We start from the raw sequence: 24217 nt of genomic DNA on the forward strand, positions 1-24217 counted from the left end.
CTCCGCTAGGACAAATAAAAGAAGCTTCATATCTTATGTCATTTTTTTCCAGCAGGTTATCTGGATGGAAAAGAATGTACAAAATGTATAGAGCCTTAATGAAGCTTAGAAAAGTTCATGGATGACAGACCCATAAACAGTGATTAGAAAAAGACAGATCAGCTTAACCTGGCACTGAGCTTCAGAGATCAAGAACAGGAAAAACAAGCTCACCTTGTGCACCCCTTCTAAAATGTCCCACCCTCCACTAGGTGGACACTAAATAGAAGTTAGGGTGGCATTTATGGTTTTCTTAAAATAGCAGAGGAGTTTGTCATTCAACGGGTAGCAGATTTGCTTTTTGCCTTTACACTTGCTACATGAAAGCTGCCTTTATTTGAGTGTCACCAGCTTGTCATTTTATAAATCACTGCTGCCTTGCCAAATAGATATGTGCATCGGTAAGACTGTCCTTTTTTTGCATAAGTCCCATAAATCAACATCAGTGAACAATTCTCGGCATAGGTAGTCTTTTAAATTTAAAATTGGGATACATAAAAAAGAAGACTGTGATGTGGAAAAAGAATCTCTTAAGAAATGATGTGTGTTTGTTTGAGAGGGTGAAAGAAAAAGGGAGACTGAGCCAGAGAGAAAGTTTCCCTTATTCACACGCTCTGAGTTATGAGCCAGAAGGCACAGCAGTGCTTGAAGGAGAAGAGCAAAAGTGAAGTTTTACTTCATAGGGTGTTAAAAGTTTGCGTTTTAGGACCCCTGGAAGGGGTTGTCTTTGAAGTCACCTCAAGTATCACTGGACTCACTAGTCTTCCCTAAAATACATGTTTATAAGAAAAAGAACATGATGAATGTGATGTCCAAAGAAGGTGACAAATGCATTAATTTCAACTAAAAACAGTGATAACTTCAGCTTATTAAGTGCTCACTCTGGGTTGCATACTTCCTAAACACCTTTCTGTAAGAACACATTCAATCCTCATGAGAAATATCTAAGATGGGCACTATTGTCATTGTCTTTTTATAGAAAAGGCAACTCAGGCAGGGAGCTATTATTAAGTAACTTAGATAAGATCACACAGCTGATAAGGGGCAGGGCAGTGTTTGGACACCAACATTGTGACTCCAGGGTTCATGCTCCTCCAGAAGAAAACTACAATCCACTTATAGATAGGCTCAAGTTGACAAATGAACTTTGTGAGTAGGGCCCTGTTTTCCTTGATGACCAGTGTAGACATTCTTAGAGTATGGTATCCAATTTGACAATTGGATACCAAATTGTTCTTTCCAAAAAAGGTTCTATCTTATGTGACATCCTGAAGGGGATAGAATGGCCCATGACTGTAAATAGTGATTCACAGGGCAACCCATGTTTAGTGTAATACTGCTGGACAGATCTATGGGTAACTCAAGAATATCTCTGAAAGCCTGAAATCTGGGTAGTGCAAGGGTTCTTAGAACAGATTTTGTGATGAGCCTGTGACTAAAGTGTACTGTCAACCAATTAGTGCATGCATGATACATGATAAAATTGCTTCTCCTCTCCTTAACACAGCTACTCATCTATAAGACAAGTAAAATGATACTGGTCTCATAGAGATTGTTGGTAAGATTACATATACTTGGCTCTTAGTAAACATCAACAAATGATAGTCATTTTTAAATTTGGCTTGAATGACTGTTGCTGCATCTTTGCTCAGGGGTTCCACATTCCAGGATTAGGTTTTCAGAGCTTTGCTAAAAGCCTGGTAGTGATGATCACCCAATCCTACACTTCAATCATGAGAAGGAAGAGGACTTACCTTGAAGAACCACTTCGAGAAAGAAGAAACACTGATTCTTTAGAACGTGAATATTTTGAATCAAACTAGAGATGTACATTTCAGAAAAAAAATTATTGAGGTCAGGGCAATGATGTCCATACTAGAATATTGAACACTTTAATGAGACAGAATGACACAGGATATGGATTATAATAGAAAGAACTTTGAGAAAGCCAAAATCAGATCTTTTCTGCAGATCCTCCCTGCCTAGGTTAAGAAAGAGCAAAGCAGTCTCCAGAGGCTATCTCTCTGGACTTCTACCAGTTGCTGGAGCAGATATTATCTGGTAAGAACAGAGGGGACATAGAAGAAGTTTTCTTTTAACTGTATTTCTGAGAATGATCCCTTATTAATTATCCTCTTTCAAACAGAACTTTTCTGGGAGATGAGAAGAGCAGCCATGTTTTCAAAATTCCTCATGCTAATTCTGAGGTATAATTACCTCCAGCTGGACCCCATTGTACTTTCAGAGCGTTCACATGCACACACGCACAAACATAGGAAGCACACATTTGAAGAGATAGGGTGGTTCTCAGAGCCACCCACACAAATAATTCCCAGGACTTTGTTCACTGCTCATGCTTGTATCTCTAAATAAAGGCATGTAGATACACTGAAGTATATTTTACAACTCACTTCCAGAAAAGTGTCCCACTCAAATAACATTATGCTTCTTCTCAGTCATTAGTAATTAAACATTCTGTAATATTTTTGCTTTGGCTACCAGGAAGTGACATGCAATACTTTGTTCCTGTCTTAGTTAAGGTTTAGTGGGGGGGTGAGCACTCCCTCTCACTCTCTCTCGCCCTCTCTCTCTTTCTCTCTCTCTCTCTCTCTCTCTCTATATATATATATATACACACACACACACACACACACACACACACACACACACCCCTCCTATTCCGCCACTGTTAGTCTAATTACCTGTGCCTATTACTGAACCAGGTCTTTTTTTGTAAGATACTTCAAATTATTATTAAAACTATTAAGATTATATATAAATAATTGACTAAATAGAAACATGGATTTTTTACTCTCTAAAAATGCATAAACCAGAGTATATGGTAATTTCACATTCACTGATCCCATTTCCCCCATCCTCTTTTCTCTGGGGCCTCACAGGTAAGTGCCCCTAGACATGCATCTCTAGTCCTCTTGTGATAATAATATACAACGAAGATTAATTAGGAAGCTCCCTTTCTAGTATTAAAATGAATTCTTCAAGAGGTCCATTTGAAAGGGCTCAGATGTTATGTGCCATGTCACAGCTCTTCACTTAACAGGTCCGAAGGTAATCATTTCTAAGAAAAGATGAAAGCAACTCAACATGTGGGGACTGAAAAATAATGACAAGTCTAGAGAACAGGGCAGATAAAAGGAGGGTAAAGGGCATTGTCAGCGTGCCACACGGAGGCTTTGGTTCAATCGGTGCACACAGGAAGAAATGATGAAAAAGCACACAAAGAGCACACTGTGCCTTCATTCCCCACGTGCCTTGATAAACAGTGGGCAGGGAGATGAAGGCCCCTGTTCCCGGGATAACTTGCTGTGCGGGAGGAGCACCTGTCTCTCCCTCCCTGGTTCACTTTCCTTTCTCTCTCCTCAGCTCTCTTCATTTGTTTTTCACATTTTCCAAAGAATTATCACAATTTCTTCCTTTTTCATACACCTTTAATATTTCTATTTCATCTCAGACGTGATACATCCAGGTTTTTAGTTAAATGTTCCTGTGTGTGTGTGTGTTTTATTTCATTAAGCAGATTTTAGTCTGTGGATTGTATATTTCAGAGGCAGCTCAGCTCTGTGTGTTTCAGCTTCTCTTCCCCTGGTACACTGAGCTCTGGCCCCAGGCTCAGGCTGCCTGTGAATGACGGGTATAAGGCCAGCATTCTGTGATTCACCTGGAATACACAAGTCCCCACTTCTTCCTCATTTCTGTGCCTCTCTGGAGGGAACCCTGGCAGCCCTTGCCTCAGTTTCTGGGACAATCCAGGCAGCTCTCCATCACTGGAGAACACCAGATGGAATGGATAGAGGCGATTTTGCAGAAAGTGCTTTAAGAGCAGCTTCCTCAGTGGTCTTTCCAGCTGGAAGCAGAGCGTCCAGAAAGCACCGCATTCTCAGCCCTGTTTCATCGCCTCAAGAGCTACAGATGGCTTCCCCAAGCACCTGAAGTCGGTGCTGCTTGCCTGGATTGGATAAGCTGCAAGCTGCAGAAACTCTTTTGTCTTTTCACAGTGCAACTCAGACTCCAGTTTCTTTCTGCCTTGAGAGTGAAAGAAAGGAGAGGATACAAAGTAGGAAAGAGCCAGAAGGTGGAGAAATTAATGTTTAATGCTTGATACTCCCTGGGCCTGGCCAGCTGCTCAAAAAAGGTACATAAGGGGATATTTATAATGTTGCTTCCTGTGGCCACACATAAGCAAGACTTTGAAAGTGGCCCAAGTCTCTTTCTCCGGAAAGACGTGGGTTTACTAGTTGAGTTTGAATTGATTGCATGGTTTTTGCATGTTACTAAGTATAGCAGTTTTTTATTTTCTTTCTTTCTTTCTTTTTTCTTACTTTTTGACTTGACGAACAGCAGGCCGGGAGACAAGGCCCTGTTCTCCCTGATAACTTGCTGTGCGGGAACAGCCCCTCTCACTCCCTCCCTGGCTCTCTTTTACTTCCCTCTCCTGAGCTCCAGACCATTTGTTTCTCACATTCCATTGTTTAGTTCTGTTAATATCAGCCAGTGGTTAACGTGGCTGAGATTAAGGTATTGTCATAAGAAGCCACTGGCATTAGATAGTTTCTGCTGTGTTAATGATTCTTCCATTTGTTTTCTATTCTTGCTGAGTGTTGGGGGCTTTGACTCTGGGTAACTGGCTGATCTGAAATGGAAAAGGTTTTACAAGAATGAGTAACCTCATGACAGATGTCAGAAAGGCAGTCGGAAGTGATCTTTGGTTTTGCCGAGCTACCTTTAGGAGGCCACAAGTGGTTACTTGGTGTTGGGTCCAGGACTGTTCCACTGTCAGTCGAGACCTGGCAGTTGCTGCCTGTTATCATGACAGTTATTTAGAGAAAAGAAATGTTTTTCTGATTGATATATGATTCATATATTTTTCTCACTCCATCTAAAACCAAGTTTCAAGTCTCATGATCTTTCTTTCCATATTCTGCCCTGCTTCCTAAGCCTGCTCAAAGCAGACAGGCACCAGGACAAAATCTATCTTGCCAGGTAGAAACCATTTCAGGCAAGGCTTACCTCCATCCGCCTCACTTCTCCACTATTGGGGCTGAAGTGCAAAAGGGTAGTGTTGATAATTGTTAAGCTCCCAATTCCTTAAAAGCTGGTGGGCTAGTAGTTACATTGGAGCAAGCCAGCTGGGATACATACGCCCTTCTTTCTTCAAGATGGGGTACCATCAGAGGAGGCTGACTGCTGGTTCCTACCATGACCCACACGGTGCCAGGAAATTCTGTTTATGATGCCACATGTAACTCCAGCTGGTGCCCAGTCTAGAGAAAAGTGCAGGGCAAGCCTGATAGCAGGCAGAGGGCTCTCTGCCCTGACATAGTGACAGCCATTGTGCAATCACATATCTCTATATTAAAGGGCTTGGAAATCGTCACAGTACTTTTGTATTTGGCAATTCATTTCAGTCTTGTATTAAACCTGAGATGTGACAAAAGAAAGCTATCCCAGAACCTATCGGGTTTCTGTCCAAAGCCTGGAAGGTGAGCTGCAGCCACCGAACTTATCTAGCAACTCACAACTGGGGCTGAAGTCTTTCTGTATTGTGTGAATTAATTCCTGGGGGTTTGGAATGTGCCAAGCAGAGCACTGTCTACTTTTGACTCCAGGAAATCAGAGACAGACATACGACATAAATAACAAAATAAACTGTGATAAGGAGTGAAATTACATGATTCGATTTCTGCTGTGTACTTTTTTTTTGTTGAACATTTAACCTTTTATTTTTTCTTTTGATTTTAACTTTTAGGTTCAGGGGTACATGCACAGGTTTGTTTCATAGGCGAACTCCTATCACAGGGGGTTTGTTGTACAGATTATTTTGTGACCCAGGTGCTAAGCCTAGTACTCATGAATTATTTTTCCTGATCTTCTGCTTCCTCTCACTTTCCACCCTTAGTTAGGCCCCTCTGTCTGTTGTTCCCTTCTATGTGATCATGTGTTCTCACCATTTAGCTCCCACTTACAGGTGAGAACACGCGGTATTTGATTTTCTGTTCCTGCATTAGTTTGCTAAGGATAACGGCCTCCAGCTCCATCCATGTTCCTGAAAAGGATATAATTTCAGTTTTTTTTATTGCCGCATAGTATTCCATGGTGTATATGTACACTTTTTTTATCCAGTCTACCATTGATGGGTGTTTGGGTTGATTTCATGTCTTTGCTCTTGTAAATAGTACTGCAATGAACATGCATGTGTCTTTATGATAGAATGATTTATATTGCTTTGGGCATATATCCAGAAATGGGACTGCTGGGTTAAATCCCATACTGTGGATCATCACACTGTTCTCTACAATAGTTGAACTAATTTATACTACCTCCAACAGTGGAGGTATAACAGTATTATTCTATAGTATAGAATAATAGCTATTCTGACTGGTGTGAGATGGTATCTCATTGTGATTTTGATTTGCATCCCTCTAGTGAGCAGTGATGTTAAGCTTTCTTTCATATGCTTGCTTGCCTCATGTATGTCTTCTTTGAAAAGTATCTGTTCATGTCTCTCGTATACTTTTTAATGTTTTATTATTGTAAATTTGTTTAAGTTCTTTATAGGGACTGATGATTAGATGCATAGTTTGCAAAAGTCTCCCATTCTGTGGGTTGTCTGTTTGTTCATAGTTTCTTTTGCTGTGCAGAAGCCCTTTAGTTTAATTACATCCCATTTGTCAAATTTTGTTTCTGTTGTGATTACTTTTGGCGTTTTCACTGTGAAATCTTTGCTTGTTCCTGCATCAAGAATGGTATTGCTCCAGTTGTCCCAGTACTTTGGGACGCTGAGGTCAGCAAATTGCTTGAGCCCAGCAGTTTGAGACCTGCTATGTATTTGATCATGAATACTGTACTTAAATATTGTGTTTTTTTAGGGTTACAATAGCAATTTTATCTTTTCATTAATGTGGTGAAATTGACACACACAGACAAGTAATTTACTAAGGCCACAAAGTTAGCGAATGATAATCCCAGAATTTAGACACGGTTCTAATAGGCTACAAATTATATATTTTTCTTATATACTCAGTTTCCTCCAAATAATATCTAAGACTTAAACAATGCTTTGTCACTTATAAAATGTGTTCATACCGTCAATTGCATTTGGCTCTTAGCACCTCTATTTGACCTAGTTAACATTATGGATGAAGGACTTAATGGTCAAATCATTAATGGATTTTCCCAGATCACAGGGCTAGCAACTTATAGAATTAGAATTCAACCCAGTTTTTCTTTTTCAAATTTCTTTTACTATGCTGCCCTGCCTTCCTGGTAAATAATAGCAGCAACCATCCTTTCTGGAGCGTTTCATCTGTCCCAGTCAGTATTTGAAGTGTTTTACTTGGCTTCTTCCACTTAACCTTCATAAGAAAACCAAGCGAGGCAAACACCATTATTATTCTAATTTCGTAGACAAGAAATTTAGAGCTTTTTCCAAGGTTGTACAGCTAGTAAGTGCTAAGACTGGGATTTCGTCCCAGATACTCTCTGACTTCAGGATCTAAATCTTCACCATAATACTATACTGTCCCTCAGCTTGCCAACCCCTGCATACCTCCTCCAATGTGCTCTAAAATGTACTAGGGGTGCACAGTTTTATAGGAGGATAGAAGAAGGACATACTGATTCCAGCTAAAGAGATCTCTAGAAGCTTTGTGAAAGAAGTGACATTTGAGCTAGGCCTTAAGAGATTAAGTATCTAGGGAACGGATAGGCTTAGTGGCTTGTTCAAAATTTCATAAGTTCTTCAAATACAGGTTTTCTTATGCTCAGATTCAAACTCTTTTTAAGAATGTATAACATACACTCATTTAAGTTCCTTTTCCTTTCCATGCACTTTATTTCCCTTTCCTTGAACTACAAGCAAATACACAGAATTTGGGAGGGCAAGAGCCTCAAATTCTCCAAAGATGATATAAAAAAAACCCTATCAGTATCATTCCATGGAGTCAAATGGAAGTGGCACAAATTGAAAGTGTAGACATACCCAAACTAACTCCAATCCTCTTGATAATAAGTAGAGCTTACATTGGCTATATGGCTTTGTGAAATATAAAATAAGCCAGTATATGAAAGTGGATGTGACACATGCCCTCGCAAGGGTTCCATTCATGAACTGATAGAAAGCAGAAATAAAGCTTGACTGTAGAGTCAAATTTTTAAAAGCTATATTTCCATACAGTTTTCAAACACATGTAAAACTCTTTTTCATGTAAAATAAATATAAGTCCTGAGTAGTTTTAATTAGTGATCTTGGAGACATGCTGCACCTGTTCCAATTCATCTGCAGAGATGAAAACCCCTTCACCCTTTTCATTTGCTGACAAGTTAATAGACATTTCCAACTCATGCCAGCACATAGAGCTTTGCAGCTTTTCTTGTGACAGGTGAATAATAAAGCTGCACAAGAATGTGGCAACTGTACATGGAAAACCCTCAGCGAGTGTGAATTCCTGACCGGTGAAGGTACATCCTCCCATTGTTCTGCAGGCCTGTGCTGTGTAGCGGATGCATCACGTTGTTTTTATTAACACAGTTATTGAGGTATAATTTATGTAGCATGAAATCCGCTCATTTAATGTGCACAATTCAATAATTTTTAGTACATTTACAGAGTGGTGCAACCATCATTACAGTCTAATTTAGAACATATTCATCATCCCTCAAAATAACCTTGGCCCATTTACAGTGACTCCTTATTCACAACACCTCTCAGCTCTGGACAAGCACCAGGAGGCTTCATTTTAAATAAATTTGAGTAGAGATGATATTGACTCTTCCATACAGTCACTGCTTTGTGTATTGAATAAATAAGGAATTAAATGGCACATTTATGCATTGGAAAACATAATATAGTATGGGTACTATATGGCTACATCTGTGTGTATGTGTATGAGCATTTGTGTTCATGCATTTAGGCACATGGCTAAAAGAATATGCAAGAAATCATCCATGCAGAGAAGCAGAGGTTGGAAGTCAGCTTACACTTTGATAGCAAAGCTGTTAGCAGGGATATTCAAGATCAGTACCACCAGATGCATTTACTGAGAAAAGACAAAATACAATTATGGTGTATTCTCATTATTTGGGAATCTCTATTTGCAATTTGCCTACTTATTAACATTTATTTATAACTCCAGAATCCATACTTGCAGATTGGAGTCATTCACAGTCATGCTCAGAGTAGTGAAAAATTTAATTTCCACTCACCCACCATGTTCCCAGCTGAGGTCAATCAAGATGACACTCTGCCTTCTTATTTAAGCCTTGACAGAGAGATGACCTAGGGAGGGGGAAGGTTGGGGGCACTCAGTGTAGTGCAAGAAGCTCCGGAACAAAGCCAGTTGAAGAGGATTTGAATTCAGTTCTGGCACCTGTTAGTGGTACAGCTTAGGCAAATCACTTAAAGATTTTTGAACTTTGTTTCTCTTTTGTAAATCAAGAAAATAGAATCTCCCAGGATGTATTGCATTTGGAGTTAGAGATTACACACACACACACACACACACACACACACACACACACACACATATATATAAAATATCCTCCCAGAAGCACAGTTTCAGTATTCACTAGTTCATTTTTCATGGGGAACTGCATAGAAAATAGCTATCATGAATAATGAGAATTAAGTGTCTATTCTTGAGATCGTTGGCTGTGAGAAGGAGGGAGGGGAAGCTTTCCTCATAGAACAGCTGAAGTTTCCATGGATATTTTATCCTACAAAATAGCTACAACTCTCTTCAAATTTCTTCCTTTATTAATAATCCATTATTGTATGTAGAAGTCATTTCTAAAGTTCAAAAGTAAGATAGAGAAGAAATCTTTGGAACCATACCAATTAAGAACTTGTTTTGCTGCAAGTATTGTAAATCTGACTGATAGGGCTTGAACACAGGTGTTTGTTATTCTCACATACTTAGAGGTTTTGAAGTGTGAGGTTTTAGCATTTTCTTGGGTGCCGAGGGTAGAAACCAAGGTTCCTACTATTTTCTCTTCTGTCATCCTCAGTGGATGTTTCTCATCTTTGTGTATTTGCCTTATATACGTGAGACAGTTGCACCAGTGACGGGGAGCAAGGGTAAGGCGTTACATCTCTGAAGTGTTTCCTCTTCTGTCAGAATCAAGAAAGAAACATTTTTCTCAGAAATGAGAAATGACTCATTCCAGTGACTTCTCCATAGATCTCAGTCAGAAATATACTATGTGGCCATTGAAGACTGATTGGGATTAATTATAATCCATAGGCTGGGCTGGGAATGTTGCTATCCCAGACGAAACCAAGGTTTCATTAGCCATGAAAACCAGGGAATGGTCACTGGATACTCAGGAGACTAAATGGGATTGAACACAGTTTCTGGGCGTAGACAGACTAGTGCCCTATGGACTTTCTGATGTGGTTTCCTATTAGTAGCTCAGGTGTAGACATATGCCCTAGCTTTAACCCCATAACAGAGAATAAAAAGCTAGTATTCCAGGATTGGGATCTTACTGATCCTTCATCCCACTAGAGCTCAGGGAGCTTTCTTTATACAATTCTGTGAAAGATTTTGTTCTCTGGAAAATGTAAGTCTATTGCATGGATACAAAGTTGAAGAATTATTTTTACAAGTTGAATATCTTGTTAAAAATAAGAAAAGCGACATTTTTAAATAAAAATGTCACTCAGAGGATGAGAAGTTGAAAATCTTTATTCAGTTTCCCATGTGTATTTTTAACTTTTGAACCAAACTAGGATATGAGGGCTGTCCTGTGACAATGTGTTAGCCTTAGACACCAGAATTCTTCAACTGGATTTACAAAAAGCACTTGCACATGGTTTTAGACCCTTTTGAAAAACCATTCATTATTTTATTAAAATATAGCATGCTTAATTTAATAAGAATTTAATTTTATTGCAATACATACATGAAAAAACAGGTACTGATTTCATGAAGTACTAATATATTCATTAGTACTCAAGAAGACTAATTTTCAAGAAATTTAAATACAATAGTTTTGATTAAAATTTAAAAATACATGCTCTCAGTGACTGATAGAGCCTCTTCCATGTTCCCATAAAAGTACCAACAAGGCCTGGCGTGGTGGCTCACGCCTGTAATCCCAGCACTTTGGGAGGCCAAGGCAGGTGGATCAAGAGGTCAGGAGTTCAAGACCAGCCTGACCAACATGGTGAAACCCTATCTCTACTAAAAATGCCAAATTAGCTGGGCATGGTGGCACATGCCTGTAATCCCCACTTCTCAGGAGGCTGAGGCAGGAGAATCGCTTGAACTTGGGAGGTAGAGGTTGCAGTGAGCCGGCATTGCACCATTGCGCTCCAGCCTGGGTGACAGAGCGAGACTCCATCTCAAAAACAACAAAAAAAGTACCGACAAAATTACATAATTTATAAAAACCTTATAAACCCCTAGACTTTAAGAGCAAAGAGAACTCAGGCCAAAATATTGGAAAGATATTCCCTAATAACAGGACTAGGTTAGGCTTAAAAAAAAAAATCATGCTTTGTGTATGACTGCTGACCTAAATGAAAACATGCATTCATTGAGGAAAAAGTTAGCAAAACCCTTTGATTCATTGCAAGGTTTAGCCCTTGTTGGAGGTCAGAGAAGTCCATTTAAGTAGAAAGCTAAGTAGCCACAACTCCTCATCCTTTCCTGACCACTACCTGATGGTAACTATCTCCTGGACTAAGGAAATCATTGTGTAGAATAATATGGTAGCCAGCAACCTGGTATCTGGAGTCAGAGGAACCTGAGTTAAATACTAACACCACCACTTATAATATCAGCTTAATCCCTTAACTTAAGCTTTCTTAGTATACATCTTCTCATCTGTAAAATGGACAAGATGATAGAGCTCACGTCAAAGAGTTGTGATGTTTAAATGAGGCAGTACGTGTGGCAGAGTTAGCCTAAGATTCCACGTATGGTAAGCATTCCATAGCTCTGCTTACTCATCATCAAATATTAGTATAATATTTTGTGCTACTATCTCACACATGCATAAGGTGAGAGAAAAGATGAAAGACAAGAAAAGAGACAGGGAAAGGCAGAAGGAGAGGAAGGCAGAGAAGAAAGGGAAAGAAAGGAGGTAGAGATAATATACTCTGCCACTAAACCAACGGGATGGAAAAGTAGCCTGTGATCTGAGAAGCGGGGCACTGTGTTGCTGGGCATGTTCTTATCTTCTTCTCCTTAAAAACAATGCAAAGCGAGAGCTATTCTTGGCTTGAAGTATTTAATGCTGTGGTTGCTCTCTTTCGTATAGTATAAATGAATTACAGATTGAACAAGCCTCTTTATCTGTTTCTATGGAAATAAATGGATGTGAAAGCCTAAGAAAAGCCCACTGTAGAAATATTGGTAGGCAACAAACAATGAACAAACAAACAAGCATGTAATTAAACCATCAATGAAACAAGAACAGGGAGTCAGAGAAAGCAAAGACTCAGATGAAGATTAATGTAAAGAGAAAGTAAGATATAAAAATACTGTCAAAGTCTAATAAGTGGTCCTCAACTGAGGATATTTTGCAACCTCCTGCCCTCCCCCCAAATATTGGACAATGTCTGGGGATATTTTTGATAGTCACAGCTGCAAGGGTACTACTGGTCGCCAGCAGGTACAGGCTAGGGATGCTGCTAAATGTTACACAATGCACGGATGGCCCTTCACAACAAATAATTACCTGGCCCCAATGTCAATAATGCTGCGGTTGAGAAACTCTGCTTTGAAGACAGGTTAATAGCAAAAATCAGAGCTATTGATCTTTAGAATTGATCCTTCAGAAAATAGAATCATGCAGAGGAGGAGCTTAAGAGACTCTCCATTCATTCAAAAGAAAAACAAAAAATATCAAAGTGGTTAAAAAGCAGACATTCCATATAGAATAGAAAAGGTGATAAACTTATGAAACATAGGTATACACAGAAAGAACATAAAGACATAATGAGGTCTATAATGGATAAAAAATTACTTGAACTGAAAGAACAATGGGGTCTATGGATAAAAAAAGGCATTTCCTGTTTGCAACAAAAAATGCTTAAAAATTCAGGTATCAAAAAGGGATAGATTTTATATGAACAAAAAGCAAGGTGGTTTCAGATTTCTCCTGCCCAAGGTAAAATGTCAAAACAAACAAATACCACACAGACAAACAAAGATTCCTAAGGCAATGTTTATAGAAATTTAAGGACAAAGGCTTCAACAAAATAAATATGTACCCACATAAAATAGCTATTTCTAGAAGTCCAAAGAGAGGTAATACAATCCCATGGTTTCAACTCAAAAAATATTAATAATCTCAGCCAGCAGAGAAAAAAATTGAAAAATACAAACTTACATCTAGAAAGTCATGATATGAAAAGCCTAGTCTTGAGCACTAAAAAGAGATAAAGATATCTTTATAATTATTTACATTTTGGTAACAAATTAAAATTCAAATAATAAATGTATTATTGAAATGTAAATGATACTCTAATCTCTTATGAATGGAGATCTACATCTAAAATTTCACAATTCAATAACAATAAAGTGACTTACCTGAAATGATGACAAAAATCAATATATTATTCATAACTTTTATAATCTTAGAAATAAATATTGGGAATTAGTTTTTGCAAATAAACTGTCATTAGCTCACTTACAACACTTTTATTCTTTCAAAATCATTAGTATGTTTTCAAAAATTAACAACTTAGTATATGTAGCAGGAGAAGAAAAGGAACAGAACAAATGTACAAATTTTTAAACAAAGAATCAAAAAACAATGTAACAGAAATAAGACCAAATTCAATACTTTTTAGCCTTCAGACTTCAGTGGGTAAAGAGTAGTTTTTCATTGAAAGACAGTAATAACCCCATAATGAAAAATCTTTATGCATGAAATATTTTTTATCAAATAAGTAAAACAAAGCCTATTATGAATAGAAGGCTAAGTTGATAGAAACACTCAGCTTTTTAATAAAAAAGTAATATTAAAAGAAATAAATTCATATACTAGAAAAGAATAAAATATTTCAAAATTGGAGTCTTATACACCGAACACAATTCTGATTAAAGTACAGTTAAAGTCATTATACAGAAATATATGCCATATAAACACAGAGTGTATCTTTTTAAAGACTGATGAAATAGTCACTTTAACAATCACTTTTTAGACCAGGAGTAAAACACTACAATATTACAAAAATATAAAAATGAATGTAAAAGTCTCTCTGCCCTCAATGCCACTGAGGCCTATTACTGGAAAGTATAAATAAAAGTTTAAAGAATAAAACAAATGCAGAAAAAATGCAGTGTTTATTATGAATAACTCTTTAATAAATGAGGGAGAAGCTCTTTAGTTACTATGCAACTACCATAAAAATTCTTTTTATCAAAATTTGTACAATATTTCCAAAACTATGCTCAGAGGCAAATGTACAGACCCCAAAGCTTTTATATTCATTAACAAAAAGAAATGTCACTAATCTAAACTTTTCACTTCTATAAAATAACACAGCAAGCCTAAGGGCATCAGAGAAAGAAAAAATATCAAAATTACTTGATTTAATATATGCAGAAAGGATATTTGAAAAATAAATGGAAGATATGATTCTGTGGAATAATAAAGAGTATAATGAATTAAATAGACAAATAGCTTCTGTTTTCCTTAAGAAAAATGTAGCAAATCCCTGGATATATAGCATTAGAATGAAAAGCTATATTTCAACAGATACAGTGATCATTAAAAAGTAGTAAAAATTATTATGTAAAAATCTAGGCTAATGAATATGAGAACCTTGATGAAAATGTTACTTTTATAGGAATTTCTTAAATGATTAAAAAGTGGTTCAGGAAATATTAGAAAACAAAAATGTCTAATATCTATTAGAATGAAAAATAATTAAAGACTTATTAGGGTCGGACAGCTTTACTAAATAATTCTTTTAGATTATTATTTTACAAAGTAATTCTAACGTCATGTAAAATATTTTACTACTTGAAAAAATATAGAAAGATTAACAAATTAGGAAGATACAATCACTGGAAAAGAAAACTAATATGACTTATAGACCAATAAAACTTACAAATGCAGTTGCAAAAATTCTGAATAAAATATTTATAAATAGTACGTTAGTAGAATAATTTATGACAGCCAAGTAGGATTATTGCATTATTGATATTAGGAAATAAATTATTTTTTAAAAAAGAATGGATAAATGTAATTTTCACCATGACATCTATTTTAAACTTACATGATGTTAATTCTCAGTTATTAAGGATAATATGGTTACTGGAAAATACTGAAGGCATTTTAACTTCAGTGATGCTTATGACAAAATTGTCTAATATCTCTATTATTAGCTCATGTTGTTTTAAACCAAGATAAAGAAACATGAAACACAAATAAGATCTTTAGCTATCGATAATGAGAAGACAAGTATCAATATATATGAGTTGTTTCTATGGAAAAACAAGATAATTAACTGAAACATGATTCAAATTATTATGAAGTAAATCAAAACCTTTCCAATACACCAGCAATAAAAAATTGGACAATGGAATGGAAAATACGTTATTTATAATGCAACAAGACATAGAATACATGAAACAACTTGATTAGAAATGTGGATAACTTATGGAAATTAAAGAAAAAAATTACTAGGCATATAAAACATGATGACATATATACTATGTTTACAGATGGGAATATCAAACATTGTAGAATGAATGTCTTCCTAAATCAATATAGAGATTTAAGATAATTTCAATCAAGATTTAAATTAGATTGTTTCATTCATTCTGACAAGGACAAAGGAGGATTGAGAAAGTGGTTTGAGAGTGTAGTTGGAAGAAAGCATGGATAATTTTAAAACAGAAAGTAACAATGAGTGATAAAATTATTGAAGTTTTTATGAGTATGTAGTTACAAAATTACAACTGAAAGATAGTTGAATGGGTTCAATAATTGAAACACATGTTAATTGAATATACTAGTTAGCCTCAAACTACAGTGCACAGTTTATTAGAATCTAAGTATGAAAAGAAAACAGCACATACCAGTGGGGAATCAGTTAATTATTCAGGATATAATGTTAAAAAATTGGTTATGTATATAAGCTACTAGTAACTTTAGATTTTTTCCTATGCAATTAATTAAATAAAGATAGCCTCCAAAAATCTACCAAAAATACTCGTGTGTATGTATATAGACCATAGGTTTTCAAAATATACATTAGCCGAGATATTCAAGACATGAGTTTAGAAAAATGTAAGTTGCAAAGTAGATATATGATTAAAATTATTTTAAAATAGAGAAGGAAATATGCATTTTTATATGTATATGTAAATTTTTAAATATGTAGATAATAACTGCAATGATACCTGAAGAGCTAACAAAACTATATATTTTTTAGGTGGCTAAGGTAAAAGGAATTAAGTGAAGGTCAAGGTGGATTTCTGCTTTATTTCTGTTTTTTAGTATTCTGTGACAGAAATAAAATTTTGTACAATGAAAATTTTATCTTAAAGGCAAAAATTAAACCAGTGGAAAATATACAAAGTTCACTGTATTAGATATATGATACATAATGTACAGATTAAAACCAAAGATAAATATATGAAGCAAACAGTAAACTAAGACATTATTGTGGTATATATTTTCACCTCGTAAAAAGTTCTTAAGAAACAATTTTGTAAAAATGTCTCACTATAGAAGTGGGCATTCAATATGAACAATTTACAGAGGCCAGAAAATGTGTTGGAAAGATCAGCCTTACAAGTAATCAGTAATGCAAATGAAAGCAATATTGATTTTTCACTCACCACATTGCAATAGATTTTTAAAATATATTTCAATACTAGAGAGAATGACTTTTATGACAGTTTTATACATTTTTAATGAGTGTGAATGGGGTAAGCTTACTCTATAACAGTTTGCAAAATTTACTAAAAACCTTAATAGAAATTTATCCTTTGCTCCAACATTTTCACTTTTTAGCAATTTATCTAAAATTTGAAAAAGAAGAGAGATAGGCACATACCAGTGTAAAATGATAATGATTGCATTAAAATTTATCATAGTTCAAAAAATAATAACAACCCTAATTTCCAACAATAGGTATTTTGAAAATATAGAATATTTTTATAAGGGATTAATGTTCACTGACTAATTAGCATGTTTTAGAATATTATCCGCCATCATCGTAATAGGCAAAAAAGTAGGATACGAAACTGATAAACATTTTTGTTTTGTTTAGTGCACACAAAATGACACATAGAAAATAGAACAAAATGTTAAAAATTCATGTGAATGTGTGTATGAGTCTGTGAAGACCTGGAGATAGGAAGAGATGGATTATAGATACATATCCATATACATAATTATATATAATTGATTTGATGTTTCTGTTCATTTTCTTATGAAATTTTTCTGCTTTCAAATGTTTCTCTTTTTAATTAACATCCACTGTTTTTGTAGTCAGAAAAAAGAATATGAGCATAAAAAAAAGCTACACACAAAAAGTACAAATGACCCTTCCACAGTATCTGCCTGTTTGCTGACAGAACTACATCCACTAAACATTCAAAGAAGCATCTTCTGTGACAGAGACTGGTGGCATTTAACTAGGAATTTTATGAGCATTGAAGGACCAAATATTTATAAATCCTCACAACACCCCTGTAAAGTAGGTAAGGAAGCACATTATTCCTTCGGAAGCAAGCCCTCCTTTATCCTGTCAAGATTGTCAAATCTTCCCCATGCTGCAAATGGCAATAGCAATTATTGTTCTTTTTCCTTAGTAATAATAAAATACCAGAGTAACCAGAATTAAGTTTTTGCAAAGAGGAAATTGATGCCTCTGTTGGTGGTCCAAGTTTTTGTAGGGCCAACAGAAAGTCATCACAGATTCCCACAATCCATCTCCATCAATTCATTGATTCTGGATATCAGACACGATGTCTTTTAATTCATAATTTAAACAAAGATCTATTAAGTGCCTAGCTTCTAGGTGCTGCGAAAATAGCAATGAAAAACAAAAATGAAACAAAACCAAAGTTTCTTACTTCAGAGAGTTCATAGTCTAGTATGTTGACAGTTACCACTTCCCCCTTCTGTCTCCCTGCCAGATCTTCAAAACACTTATGTAATAGTGTCCCTAAGGCTTAGCTCCTTTCAAGTTCCCAGATTAACCCAGGCATAAAATAAGACTAAAAGGAGTAAACACATATGTATTGCTGAACATTAAAGCATACTCCTAACCAGTACTGCATTGCTTTACCCCATTCTTACTCCAGCTGCGGTCTGTCCAATCAGCTCCTGGAACTAGTCACCATAGCCATGCTGTTCAATTTGGTAGCTACTAACCACATGTGGCTATAAAAGTTCAGTTTTCATTAGCCACATGTGGCTGGTGAATACAGATATAGAATATTTGCATCATTGGGAAAGGTATATTGGGCAGATCTGCTCTGTAGTTTTATTGCGATCCCTATCATTATTATTATTATTATTAATTATTATTATTGAGACAGGGTCTTACTCTGTCACCCAGGCTGGAGTGCTTTTGCACGGCATTGGCTTACTGCAACCTCTACCTCCCAGGCTCAAGTTACTCTCATGCCTCAGCCTCCTGAGCAGCTGGGATTACAGGCATGCACCACGACACCTGGCTAATTTTTGTATTTTTAGTAAAGACAGTGTTTCACCATGTTGGTCAGGCTGAACTCCTGACTTCAAGTGATGGTGTGAGCCATAGCACCCGACTGTTTGTATTTAATAGAAATTTTCTTAACTCCAACTATGTTTCCAGATCTGCTTGTCTAGCCCTACTTTTCAGATCTAGACTCCTTTCTAGCTAGACTCCTTTTAGCTACCCCCAGTCTTCTGCTTGTTAATGGAATACTTTACATGACCACTGCTGGAGTAACTAGAGTTCTGGAACTCACACAGTCCATGTTTTATGTATGTTCTTCCCAACTTGTGGGTCAAACAGGGGCTAACTACTGAACTGTGGCTAAGTCTGCCATGCATAGGCCTTTAAAACAGTCTGGCCTCTCCCTTCTTCAGATCTCTAGTGCCAATTTCCAGGAAACCCATCATCTTTCCACAGTCCATTGTCTCAGTGCCATGGCAAAGCCTATTCTGAAACTCTCATTTCTATAGAACATGGGATTGTCTTATCTTTGTACCTGATACTCATTAATAAAGTTTCTGGTTCTAGCTTTGTCTCCCCTCATTCTGTACAATTTATATTCTATATATGAAGCTGTTTCTTCTGGGTTCCTTCAAAGAATATCTTTTTCAGTGGGGCCAATTCTCAATACTGAAATCTTCAGTTTTGCAGGCATTCATGTTGATGCCTAGAAAGTACCTTACTTTAAGGAATTCCCTTGAACCTTGCAACATGCCCCCATTGCTGTACTTCTAGAGCCAAATTTTTTGGCCTAATGAGTTTTCATGGCCCTACATTGTGTTGGTGGCAAGGTGGTTTTCCAGGTTCTCCCTCCCTCTCCACTTCTAATCCCAGAAACTGCTAACATATATGCCTTGTACCTAAGTCTTGAATAATTCATTCAACAACATCAAAAGCTCATGTTTTTTGAGCAAGGATTCTATATGAGGCAGTGTGCTACAACAAGGGGATATACAGGGAGGAATAAAATATACAAGAAGATTGCTGTATAATTATGACAAGGAATTCTTTAACAAGGGAGAAATCCTTTCTTTTCTGCGGTAAGAGATCATGTTCAAAATGCAAGTAATCCTTTGGAAAAGAAACTCAATGATCACAAATTTATTTCGGTTATAAAGGCATACCAGTTCTGGAATGGGAAGGAAACCGTGAAAACAGAAAAACAAACAATAAACAGCAACAACAGGAAAAAAAACACCCTTGAAAACTTAGTTATTTTTCATGAAGTAGTGCTGGTCCTTACATATTTATGCTTTTTTTCTTTTAAAAATTATACAGAAAAGGCTAACTAGGGAAAAGAAACATTTGTACAGTTTTTTATTTCCTTAGTAGCATGAACTGGTCTAATAAATTGCAGGTATTTTCTAATTGTCTCTCAGATCGAAGCAGTCATGATCTGTTTCAACTTTAGATTGATTTAGACCATTCCTGAGTTTTATGTTTTCACATCAGTCTATTGTGACCATCTATTCATTCATTTACTCAAATCTTTCTTAATTGGCCAGGATGTGCTACTTTCAGTTATGGGGTTCGGGAATACAGTGACCAAGAAGGACAAAGTGCTTGTTGTCATGCAAATAAGCAAACAAATACTAACGTATCTAGTATTTTAGTGCTAACAAAATATTTAGTGCTATGAAAAGTGCTAAGAAAAATAAAGAAGAGTAAACAGAGAGGTAAATTTGCTCTTAGGGTGTTCCGGGACAGCCTTTTAAAGGAGGTGACATCATAGCAGAGACTAGAATGGCATGGGATGGCAAACTCCATGAGTGACTTGGGAAGAGTGTTCCATGCAGAAGAAGTCACTCATAAAAAAAAAATTCCAAAGCAAAAGTAACAACATGCACTAATTCTTGTTTTAAAATGAATTATCTGGCTTCTCTGTGAATAATGCACTTGTGTGGGAAAGCAAGACAGAAGTAAAGACACCATTAGAAGACAACGCATCTTTAGCTCTCTGATTCAAAGCTATTCTAAGTCCTGAATGTCCATTTTCATCTTGGCTCTTAAGTAGAATGCATTTTTCTTATCTATGCACTATAATTCATTCTCAGGAATGCTTATGTTCCATGTATGTTATCTCAATGTTAAGTCTTAAACCTCAATGACAATATTTTGTTAAGGGAACACAAATACTTCAATTTGATAGTGTTGAGCCTTCAGTTATTGAATTATGGCAGTCCTTACTGGAAACTGCATTGGTTGCTCTATGCTTGTTCTTTGTATTTCTACATGAAAAGGGTATCTCTAGCATGGCCTTCCTCCCATTACCAAGAATAAAATCTGAGATTTTTTCCAAAGATCATCAAGACCGCCTTGCCACTGATACAGCTTTTTGGCATTTGTGGGAAGCCGATGTATTTTTTTTAATTAAGAGAATGCCTGAAGACATTTACCCTTTCCAACTAAAAAGGCTTGGATAAGGACATAAAAATTACATTCATGCCAATTTTATTATGGAGAACAAGCATATACCTTCTTCATTTAAATAGCAGAATGGTAAACACAGACAAAACACATCAGTTACTGTTAGCATCTGTATCAAAATTAGCAAATTTAGGTTATACTTGAAAATTTTATATGTATATATATGCATATATATATAATTTTAATCATCACTTTCTCAATATAAAGTCTCATTGCAGCTTGATGGAAATATCTAAAACTATCATTTGCATAAAAATCAGTTGCAATGAAATAGCTGTAAGCTTAGAAATCTTAAACAGATATAGTAATAAAGCAAAAGTGAGTTTATTCTGCTTTCACAAAGATGTTATTTTCTATGTCTTCAATGTATTGGTAATAAATGACCAATCTTAGTTCCTTTAATTTTACTTTGATACATTGCTTTGACTTTAACCATTATGAGCTTTGACTTATAAATCATGAAAAAGATTTAGCTCACTTCATCACCATTAATAGAGAGATTGAAATCTAATGTTGACAAATCATTATATGATATGTCACATCACCTCATATGTAACTATGTGTAAGAATTTTAACATTTTCATACATTTATTTTGACTAATGAAAGAAGATCATAAAGGTAAAGATTGTATCCTTAAATAGCATGTTTATTTATGGAGAAAAACTTTGCTTGACATTTCAAAAATATGAATGTTATTACTTTATATCCTTCACATGTTGTCATTAATATTAATTTAATAATAAAAATTTGTATCAACATATTTTCTACCTTGAATAGACAAACATGTGCTTTCTTACTGCAGGCAGTCTATTTCAAAATGCTGTTCTTAAAAGTGGATAAAACGGAGGGATTAATGATGTTTGAGGTAAAAGGTGGATAGCTTATTAGCTTACAGAGTTTATGTATGGGTTTTCATGATTTGAGACTAATCTAGTGATGAGAATACATGTTGCCCTGGAACTTTGCCTTAGCATGCTGCTCGACTTAAATATTTCCTTTTGGTCATATTCTCATTAGTTTAGAATGTGTGGCAAATGAATTACAGCTATGTTTTACTTCTGCTCACAATTGAGGTCAGTTAGCAGGAATCTTTCAATGCACCTTTAGGGAATCTTTGTATCATTTAATGAGATTGTCAACAGCATTTTGCAGTAAGAATTTGGCTGTGGAAAATAATTTTCAGAATTCTGACTTTCTTAATTAGCATCACAAAATCAATTCGGGAAACCCATACTGTATCAGAATCAGATTATTTCTGCTGACTTGACTTTTTTTCAGAATCTAGAAAACGTCATCTTAGTTAAGGCACATATGTAAAACTAGATGTATTTAAAAAGGTAAAATAATCCTGTATCTATTGAGCACCTGCTATATGGCATGTACTGAGATAGCTGGTTACACCCAATAGTACATATTTAGTGGGCATGGTAAATGCATTTGTTATTGGTCCTCCCATTGCTGTGTTATCAACAATTCATAATCAACTAACCTGATGGTGCAATATCCAGCAGTAAATATATTTCAGTTTCAAGGAGAGAGTTGTGAGAGAGGGGATAATTAAAATAAGGCATAAATCAGAGCCAAGGAGCTTGGCAGGATAGTGGATTCTGTCTGTTTGTCTTCTGAGAAACATTTTTCTGTGCTGATAAACCAACATAAAGTGACACCCTGATGTTTTTCACACACCATAATGCTCCACTTGTGCTCTGTTTCCCTGTGAGGAAAGTGAATCCAGAAAGTTGTTTCTGTATAGGCTATATGGCCCCTGCTACCGTAACTAAGTAAAACTAACCCTTCCATCCTGGCCACCATGTGCCAAAAGCATGATGTGTACTGGTTAAGGTAGATAGCATCAATGTCTGAAGCATCAGAGACTGAATTCTTCTCACTAAGCTGCCTTTATATTGGCCTGTGAGAATCCAATTCCAGTCAACTCTTCTTTTGATGAAAACCATGGTAGATAAACAGCCAGGAGGCAGAACAATCATCACGAAGCACAGTAGTACCGAGTTCTTCTTTTGGCTGCAGTCTTAAAAGCACTGGGTTCTGGGTGCTGGAAGAGCTTCTGACATAGTTTTATTCTACATATAATTGTGGAGATCTCCTCTGACATGTAAAGAAAGTTATACATTTTTTTGCAATTTAAATACAGTTGATAGCCATGCCATTTTGTTGTACATTTTTCTAGACAAGCCTACACAATGTTTGTGTTGTATATTTAACTCTGCAAAGTGAATACCAACGGAAACTCAAATGATTGAGCAGGTACTTTAGCAAGATATTATTTATCTTTTGAGTCACATTCTCATTAAAACCTCTCGAAATTTGACAGGTCATTGGCACATTTTCCATGTTTTTGCAGATGAAAAAACTGAAAATCAGCCGGGTGTGTTGGCTCATGCCTGTAATTCCAACACTTTGGGAGGCCAAGGTGGGTGGACCGCCTAAGCTTGGGAGTTTGAGATCACCCTGGGCAACATGGTGAAACCTCATGTCCACTAAAATACAAAAAATTAGCCAGACATGGTGGTGCTTGCCTGTAGTCCCGGCTACTCTGGAGGCTGAGGCACAAGAATTGCTTGAGCCCTGGAGGCAGAGATTGCAGTGAGCCGAGATCACACTACTGCACTCCAGCTTGGGCTACAGAGTGAGACTCTGCCTCACACACACACAAAAAACAAACAAACAAACAAACAAAAAAACCCTGAAAATCAGAGATGGTGACTGATTTCTTAACATCACAGTGATTAAGTGACAAGTGTCAGATATCAGTATACACTTTTCTCACTGTCTTTAAATCAGTGACTAGTTGTATGGGAGTACTTGAGACCCTCTCCTTAGCACTTTGGTTTTACGATGTTGTGGTCTGAAGCTGCTTAAGTTTATATCTGTATTGTTGCTAGAGGTGTGCAGGCTCTACTCCACAGGACTTTTCACTAACTCAACTCCCTTCTCAGCCAAACAGCACCATATGTGTCACCAGGGAGGCTATGGAGGAAAGGACACATGTAAGACATTTGGGGAACTGTCCAAATGCTGACATTCCCATTTTTAAA

The 24217-nt window shown here is 36.3% G+C and overlaps 1 long non-coding RNA gene across 2 annotated transcripts in view; it reads left to right on the top strand.

Annotated features, from left to right (window-relative positions):
* The window catches only part of LOC105717946 (uncharacterized), a 268071-nt gene that overhangs the window by 177482 nt on the left and 66372 nt on the right, over positions 1 to 24217 (top strand). Inside the window, exon 1 of one of the 2 annotated variants that reach the window (XR_001107629.2) lies at positions 4113 to 4192. The exons of the other annotated variant lie outside the window; for it this stretch is intronic. This is a non-coding gene — a long non-coding RNA (uncharacterized LOC105717946). Of the gene's footprint in view, positions 1 to 4112; positions 4193 to 24217 lie in introns of those variants that run through there. 2 annotated transcript variants of the gene reach the window in all.

The sequence above is a fragment of the Aotus nancymaae genome, unplaced genomic scaffold (genome assembly GCF_030222135.1).
Source record: "Aotus nancymaae isolate 86718 unplaced genomic scaffold, 86718_ANA_hifiasm-v0.15.2.pri h1tg000057l, whole genome shotgun sequence".
NCBI lineage: Eukaryota > Metazoa > Chordata > Mammalia > Primates > Aotidae > Aotus > Aotus nancymaae.